Source organism: Dasypus novemcinctus, chromosome 8 (assembly GCF_030445035.2).
Source record: "Dasypus novemcinctus isolate mDasNov1 chromosome 8, mDasNov1.1.hap2, whole genome shotgun sequence".
In the NCBI taxonomy this organism is placed as follows: domain Eukaryota; kingdom Metazoa; phylum Chordata; class Mammalia; order Cingulata; family Dasypodidae; genus Dasypus; species Dasypus novemcinctus.
The window spans coordinates 67,676,493-67,685,885 of record NC_080680.1 but is presented as its reverse complement, the minus strand read 5'-3'; the positions used below and the strand labels follow the sequence as shown (position 1 = coordinate 67,685,885).

The 9,393-nt window shown below is 35.7% G+C and overlaps 1 pseudogene; it reads right to left on the bottom strand.

The window, feature by feature from the left end:
* Positions 1-1,919: 1,919 nt before the first annotated feature.
* Positions 1,920-2,790, bottom strand: LOC101428170 (glyceraldehyde-3-phosphate dehydrogenase pseudogene; annotated as a pseudogene).
* Between the last annotated feature and the right edge of the window lie 6,603 nt (positions 2,791-9,393).

The following is a 9,393-nucleotide window of genomic DNA, read 5'->3' as shown; positions in this document are numbered from 1 at the left end:
TTTTTAAAGTTATGTTTATTGAGGCATAACTAGGTAAATAAAATTCACTCCTTTAAGTGTATAGTTTGAGGAGTTTTGACAAATGTATACAATCATGTAAACACCACCACAATCAAGAATCAGAATATTTCCATCATCTAGAAAATTTCCTTCATGCCACTTTGTTATCAGTCCCATCCTCAAACCTTCAGCCCTTCGCAACCACTGTTTTGTTTCCTTTCCTAAAAGGTTTGCCTCTTCTGGAATATAATAAAAATGAAATCATGCAGAATATAATCTCTTGTGTCTGGCTTCATTTACTTACAAAATGTTTTTGAGATTCATCTCATGTTGTCTCATTCATTAGTATTAGTTCATTCCATTTTACTGCTGAATAGTATTCCACTGCAAAATATACAACAATTTGTTCAGTCATTCATTATTTGATGGCTATTACGAATAAAATTTCAATGAACATTTAAGTACAAGCCTTTAGATGGACATATTTTTATTTCTTTTGGTAAATACTTAGAAGTAAGATTGCTAGATCATATGGTAAGTGTGCTTAACTTTATAGAAAATTTATGATTCTTTTCTGAAATGACTATATCATTTTGCATTACCATCAGTAATGTATGAGATATGCCATTGTACCACAAACTTGTCATCATTTGTTATGGTCAGTCTTTTTAATTTTAGCCATTCTGTGGGTTTCTGGTGGTATCTCAATATGGTTTTAATCTGTATTTTCCTAATAATTAATGCTGTTTAATATTGTTTAATGTGCCTACTTGCTATTGGTACATTTTCTTAGGTGAAATGTCTACTGAAGTATTTTGCACATTTTTTTCCCATTGGATTGTGTGTCTTATTGTTAAATGCTGTTCATAAACTTTGAATTCAAGTCCATTATCAGATACAGGTTGTGACTTTGCAAAATATTGTAGTACATATCCCACTGAAAACTCCTCCAATGACTTTATTGGTCAAATTCCATAAGGACTGCATCATCCAAGAGTCAGTTTCCATAAGGACTATATCATCCTGTGGTCACCTCCCAAAGGACTGTACTATTCAAAGCTCAAATTACATAAAGATTTACCATCCAAATGGCAAATTCTCCCTGAGTAACATGCCATTCAGTTTTAGGGAAAGAAAAGCTCTTACCTATCATATTTTATGAAATTAATTACTATATGTTTATATCATAGATGTTGCAATTCTGCCATTCATATTGGGTCACATCTCATAAATTTAACAATGCTTAGAATGTATACTGAAAGCAATTCTAAAAAGAATTTAGCTTTACTCTACCAAATTTATAATTTGAATAAACCTCCATCCTTTTTTTTTCCATCTTAGCACTCAATTATTGGGCCATTTGGTTGTATTAATTTGTATTTTTGTATTTCATTTCATATATTCTGGTGTCTACTTTATGCCTGTTAGTAGTGTCTCTCCCCTAAGTTAAGGATCACTCTCTGGTCTTTCTGGAGTACAAAGGTTGGTACACTGCTTAGAATTTAGCTGTGTGTCAGTCAGGTTCCCAGAAAGAAACAGATGTCACATTCAAAGTAGGTAATAAAGGGACTATTTACAAAAGTATAGGTGGGCTTAAGGAAAACCAGAAAGCCATAGTTGCTACTTCTTCTAGGTCTGAAGGTACAAGGAAAGGAAGAAGTTGCTAGAACCTAAAGCTACAGGAGTAGTTGTCCATTGTAAATAGATTCAAGCAATCTGATGGAGCTATGGCAGAAAAAAATCAGAAGAAAAAAATACCACACTTAATTTCCTCCATTCTTTTTTCCAGGAGAGGAGGAGGGGGCTTGGTACAATGTACTTTATTGACGGTTTATGAAAAGTTAGAGCTGTTAGGGCTCTCTAAGTTCCTTCTCTTCTTCAGAGGGTCTGAGATGGAAATTGTGGAAGATGGGAGATTCTCAGTGTTGGGTAATCAAGCTAGGGCAAAGACTACTCCCCAAGGAAATAAGCTTGACAAAGTGGTCATTGAGAGCAATGTCAGCCCCAGCATTAAAGGTGGAAAAGTGGGAATCACTGTTAAAGTTGCAGGGGACAACCTGGTCCTCAGTATAGCTCAGAATGTCCTTTCAGGGGCCCTCTGATTCCCACTTCACCACCTTTTTGAAGTCATTGTATTGGGCCATTTTCTCCAGATAGCAGGTAAAATTCACAATTGACGCATTAGGGTGGGACACAGAAGGTCATACCAGCAAGCTTCCCATTCAGCTCAGGAATGACTTTGCCCACCACCATGGTAGTGCCAGTATAAAAGGATCATGTTTTAGGCAACCGATGGTCATCCCATCCCAGTTTCCTGGAGAGGCCATCCACAGTCTCCTGGGTGGCAGTGATAGTGTAGACCATGGACATGAGTCCCTCCATGATACCCAAGTTGTCATTGATGACCTTGGCTGGGGGGTCCAGGTAATTGATGGTGCATGAAACATTGCTGACAATTTTGAGGGAATTGTCATAATTCTTATGGTTCAGGCCCATCACAAACATGAGGGCATCAGCAGAAGGGACAATGATGATCTTTTAGCATCACCCTTCAAGTGAGCCCCAGCCTTCTCCAAGGTAGTAAAGGCACCAATGAACTCCACAACAATTTCAGCACCAGCATCACACCATTTGGTGTTGATGGTACCTCTCTCCTGGAAGACAGATAGGACAAGATACCATTCTAAGTCTTAATAGGCCTTTGAACTTGCTATGGGTATAATCATACCTGAATATGTAGAATATGTAGTTGAGGTCAATTAAGAGATCATTAATGACAAAAAGCTTCATTTTGCTAGAGTTGAAAAGCAACCCTGGTGGCCAGGCACCCAATATGGCCAAATAAGTTTTCTCCAACTTTATCACCATTGCATCTCAAGGATGTGGCTGCTACTGCATGAGAAGATGCAATTATCTGTGGATTGGGAAGGAACAGGGAAACTTTTTTCTCACTGAAGTTGAATTTTCTTTCTATGTTACTATAATGGCTAGAAAGACAACTAAAATTAAAAACAATTTGCTTAATTAGAAATTAAAAGAAATTGATGTACAGGAAAGCAAATAGTGGGGAGAGAGCCTTAGCACTCTGGTAAGGGTTATAATCAATAAAGCATACAAATAATCAATGTCCTTTTTGTTTGTTTGTTTGTTTTTAATGCCCTTCTAATACACAATTGGATATGCAGCATTTATAGTTTAGAGAGAAGAAAAGAAATGAAAAGTAACATATAGCAAAAGAAAGAAAAAGGTAAAATAAAGAAGTGTTTCTTAAAAGAAAAGAGTATTTCAGTTTCCTTGGCTGCAAAAGCAAATGCCATTATAATGGGTTGGTTTAAACAATGAAATATGAATGGCTCACAGTTTTGAGGCTAAGTTACAAATCCAAATCAAGGCTGCTCCCTTTGTGGCTTTCTATCTCTGTCTGAATTTCATTCCACTCATAATGGACTCCAATAATAGGATTAAGACCCATCCTGACTGAGGTGGGCCCCACCTAAACCAAACTAACCTCATCTAAAGGTCTTATTTACAATGGGTTTACACCTACAGGAATGGATTAACTTTAAGAACATGTTTTTCTGGTGCACATGCACAAGGAATCTTCAAATTCAAAAGCATTTCTTCAAATTCAAAATCTAAAAAACTGAAGAAGGAACAATTGCATGGGTTTAGTAGAAATGTTGCCTGTAAGGAAAATGACAATCAGTCCAAATTCCAAAACATGGAACTAACTAATTAGCCCAACCAACACAAACAAAGAGCACTGACATCACTGAATGTAGAAGAACATGAAGAACATTCTGGGACAATTCATTCTTAACAGAGAAGCCACACTATTGCTTCTCCTGACTGATGCTAAGGTTGCCTTTCTTTTTTTTTTTTAATTTATTTTTATTTATTTAATTCCCCTCCCCTCCCCCGGTTGTCTGTTTTCTGTGTCTTTTTGCTGCGTCTTGTTTCTTTGTCCGCTTCCTCGGCAGGCTGCTCCCTCCTTCGCGCTGGGCGGCTCTCCTTATGGGTGCACTCCTTGCGCGTGGGGCTCCCCTACACGGGGGACACCTCTGCGTGGCATGGCACTCCTTGCGCACATCAGCACTGCATGTGGGCCAGCTCCACACGGGTCAAGGAGGCCCGGGGCTTGAACTGCGGACCTCCCATGTGGTAGACGGACGCCCTAACCACTGGGCCAAAGTCCGTTTCCCTAAGGTTGCCTTTCTGTACCTCAAGTTCCTCAGCACTGACCACTGACAGGCCAATGGCCAGGTATTTGATTCCATGGAAGTGTAGCAAGTATCTGTACATAAAGATTCACCCCTGCATTTTGGCACGGGTGTGGGAAACTGCCCCTGTTTTAAGGTGAGCTCTCCAGACGTTAGGACACAGCTTGAACATTCTCCTTAAGCTGGTCAAACACATCCATAATGGTAACATGGATGTACAAATTTCCTCTAGTATCTTAACCCTAACAGGAAGCCAGAGAATAGGAGAGCCTATTGTTATACATCACAAAATTCAACCTCCTGAGAATGAGAAGAGTAGGGAGTGTTCCTGGAGGGGCCACAAAAATTATCAAGCATAAGCAGATACTCAATAAATGTACTCCAATAATTACTTACTCCAAGCAGAACACTGGATATAGAAGGAGAAATAACTTAAACTAAAAATTAATGAGAATTATATGTGTCTCCAGGTAGAAAAGCTGGCTCTCATTAGGTGAGATGTTCAACAGGCTCTTAATGTTTAGACACCTGAAGTCATTTTGTATAGGATATCCAGTAAAAGGGACATATGATTATGCTTTTTATTTTATTACAACCAACTAAAATGTTTAATTATAATAAATTCTTAAGGTTTAGGATATGGGGAAAGAACTGAGAGGGAAAGTAAAATTGCCTGGTTTGATTTTTATTTCCTTCCCTATCAATATCTGATTAAGAAATTGCTATGGCCACTCCTGAACCACCTACTTCTATACTAAAAGGTACAGAAATGTCCTCTTATTTCACATCATAAGAATGTTACTGTTCCTCCTTAATCTGAGCATTCATTCTGCTCCCAGGAAAGTATATCAGAAATGACATGGTATTTAACCATGTCATTTAGGTAGGTATCTTGGTGCTACCTTTATTGGCAGTATAACCTACAGCAAAATATTTAATTTCTCTAAGTAAAACATCCTCATTTTTTTAAAAAGGTAAAACTAGGAAGGATTAATTCTCAGTACTAAAGTAAAGGTTAAATAATGTTTAAAGAATCTCTCATCACTGTATCTGAATCATTGTAGTCCCTCTAAAAATATTAACCTTCCCATTTTCATCTTGGGCCAAAATTTCTTTAGTTCCTAGAGAAAGCACTATAAATATCACTTGTCATATAATTCTAAACCCATTTTATCTATTAAAAAGGACAGCCAAATGATGTGGATGACTATAAGAGCACTATGGCTTAAAATATTTGAGTTCAGTATTCTAATCCAACTACAATTTTTCTGCACTTACTCTTTTAGGCTTAAAAAAAAAAAAAGGAAAATTTTGTATTTCACAAAACTCTTCATATCAGTTGTAAAGAAATAATATAGAAGAGGGTCATTTCCTTAAATTATTAATTGAATAGAAATTGGAAGTAAAGGAAGAACATGGGGAAATTGATAAACCCTGGAAACAGTCATTGAACAAAGGCAGTAAATTGCATGTCTCTAAATCATGGATGCTCACCACCAAAAGCCAATGTGAAGCACAAAACAGAAGTTAGAGTTGCCCTAATCCTTGAGAAGAACTATCACATTTGGACTGACAAAATTCACTTAAAATCACGATTTAATAAAAAAGATTGTAATTTTATTATAATTATTTGTTCATCAAGTGCATCAAGTACTCTGATATTTTTCAAAATATAGCTATATAAAATACTGGAGCATTAATTTATCATGATTCCCAAAAACAAATCATGTGGAATATTTTTATTCTATCTAACTGAAAAAAAATTTTTTTAATGTTTTCATGTGTGTTTTACTTAATTTATTTATCATTTGCACAAGTACTACTGAAAATTATTATAATAGTTTTATCCTTTGAATTTCCTCTATTAGATAAATTTAGTACTTACTAATGGATAACTGCATAATCTGATATTGGAAAACACAGAAGCTAGTATTATTTTGACATTTGATGCTATTGTTATCTAAAAGTGGTTATGTATGCTGATCTAGTAAATACAGACAATATACTGCAATATTTATCATTGCCAAGCCACTTATATACTTAAAACTAGTGTGTTACTTGAAGTGGTAAGCCTACTGCTCAGCCTACTACTCAGGCTGGCTAAAAATAAACTCAACTAGTCCCCACATTTTGGCCCTAGGGAGGCAGTAGATGAGTGTGATTGATAAGGACACTCTGAGAGGAAGGACTTTGTATTGTCATTCAAAACGGAAATATATAAATAATTTTAAAAATACAACAAATTCAGAGCAGAAAAGCAGTATGGAAAATTTCAAAGTAACCAAATGAAAGAAGTGGGAGGATGCTAAATTTCTGTCACTGAATAAACTATCCCCCTGCTAATTTCCCCAACTGACATTATATCTAAACCAGCAACTTCAATTTAAAATAATGATAGGTATGATTTATTGAAGAAAGATCTTTACATACATTGTGTCACTCAATCTTCAACATAAGCCTATGAGATATAGATTATGATTCTTATTTTATAAATGAGAAGATTGAAAGTCAGATAATAGTAACAATGTCTAAAGTCAAGGAGGTGATAAGAAAACAAAGCCTAAACAAATGTTTTTCAGAAAATAGCCCATGACCCTAGGTTGTCAATTGCTTAAAGAGCTTCTCAAAATAAATAATCCTTAGGACAGAAACAACCAAATAATCTAACTGTAACAATCCTGTATTTTGGTAGATTTCAAGAGTACCCAATAATAAAAAGTATAAACTTGTTAATTATAGGTGAAAGATACATGGATGACTCATATTTATTTGTTATATCAATCTCCATATTATTCCGTATTTTAAATTGTTTACCAAATTAAGAGTACAACAAAAACACCAACTAAAAATATTGATCAACACTCAGTTGATCAGAGGACTTCCAGATTGGCAGAGTAAGGACCTCTGAAAATCCACTTCTCCATAAAAGCAATAAGAACACTGACAAAATTGTCAAAATCAACCTTTACAGAACTCTGGAAATTAACTAAAGATTTGTAACAATCCCAGAAACATTTACACAAGAACAGCTGAATCTCAATAACAAAAGCAACTTTTGTAGTATTTTAACTTGTCCTAATCCCATCTCCTTTCTTCAGCCTTCTGATAATTTAAAAACCAACAAATACATACCAAGAGTTGAGCAGCCGTGGGGTTTGGGGGTAGAGGGATTTGGAGGTCCCCAAAAGATCTATTCCCAAAAAATCATCACTATTTGACCTGTCTTGTTGCTAACTGAAAAAAACACCATTCCCAGGGTTTACCTTTGTTTGACCTACTTCAGAGGTCAATCTGTGTGAACAGACCTATCCTGTGGGCATTTATCAAAAGCAATTAGTGGCAATTGTTTAACATTGCAGCTACCTGAGGTAGTATTACCAGTTGGGATTAACAAAAAGATTACCAAAACACTTAAAAGGAAAACCTGGGGAATAATAGGTCCATAAAAGGCTTTGAAAAGCTCGGACATATTCTTGGGATCTAGAATGCCACACACGTACAGGGTGGTGCAAATGCACAGGAAAGACCAGAGAACATCCTAATCACTCACCTCTGGCGGACCTTGAGGCTCTGCAAAAGCAGTAAGTTAGGAGAGTAGATGTAGCTCAGTGGTTGAGCACCTGCTTCCTATGTATGAGGTCCTGGGTTCAATATCTGGTACCTCCTAAAAAAAAAAAAGAAGGAAGTTATAGGCAGAGTTATAAACTGCTTATCGGTGTATTCAAATCATGCCACATCACACACCAGGGCCCATCAGTAAAGACTGAAGACTTAGTGGTACAAGGAAGGCATATAAGGAAATTTCTGTTCAATTATTAGTTGACCAATAAGCAGGCCCAGCAGACACCTCAGTGATCACACACAATAGAGAAAACAGACTTTACAGAATTAGTTCAGGAAAGTCATTAGACAAAAAAGGAACAACAACAAAAAGAACAACAAACAACAATAATAAATTGTGGGAGTGGGGAGGTCTAATTTCCAGAGTTGCCACATTATATTATTTCAATGTCCAATTTTCAACAAAAGAAGTATGACACAAAGAAACAAAAGGTATGGCCAATACACAGGGAAAGAAGCAGTCATTAGAAACTGTCCTAGGAAACCAAGATGTTGGATTCAGGAGACATGCAAAATCAGCTCGTATAATTATATCAAAAGAACTAAAAGAAACCATGTATATATGACTTGGCTATAGAATATATAAAGAACTCTTAGCAACAATAAAAAGACAAATTAAAAATTGGATCAGGGTCTGAATAGATGCTTCTTGAAAGAAAATATACAAGCACATGAAAAGATGCTCACTATCATAACCTATCAGGGAAATGTAAATTAAAACCACAATGAGGTACCACATTCATACTCACTAGAATGGCTATAATAAAAAAGATGGGCAATAACAAGTATTGACAAAAATGTGGAGAAATTGGAACCTACGTACATTTATAGTGGGAATGTTAAATGGTATGGCCGCTGTGGAAAACAGTTCAGTGGCTCCTCAATAAGTTAAGCATAGAATTACTATATGACCCAGCAATTCCTCTCCTAGGTATATAGCCAAGAGAACTGAAAACAGGTATTCAAACAAAAATTTGTACCCTAATGTTCATAGCAACACTATTCAAAATAGCCAAGAGGTGGGAAAAAAACAAGTTTCCATCATCCATGAATGGATTTTTAAAAACATGATACATCCATATAATGGAAACTTCATCATAAAATGAATAAAGCAATAATATATGCTATATTTTGGATAAACCTTGAAAATAGTATTTTAAGTGAAAGAAACTAGACACAAAAGGCCAAATATTGTATGATTCCATTTACATAATAAGTCCAGAATAGGTAAATCTATCAGGATAATAGTAACTGTATTAATGTTGCCAAGGGGTGTGAACTGGGAGGAATAGAAGGTGTCTGCTAATATATAGGGTTTATTTTTGAGTTGATAAAATGTGAAAAATGTTCTCAAATTAGATAGTGTTAATGGTTGCAAAACTTTGTGAATATACTAAAACCACTGAATTGTACATTTTATATGGTAAATTTTATGGTATGTGATTTATCTCAATTTTTAATTTTTTAAAATATATAATGGAGTGCCTGACCTAATGGGAGAGTATTAATTAAAATCTTCCTGGGGAAGTAAAATATCAAGTATCTTGTTATC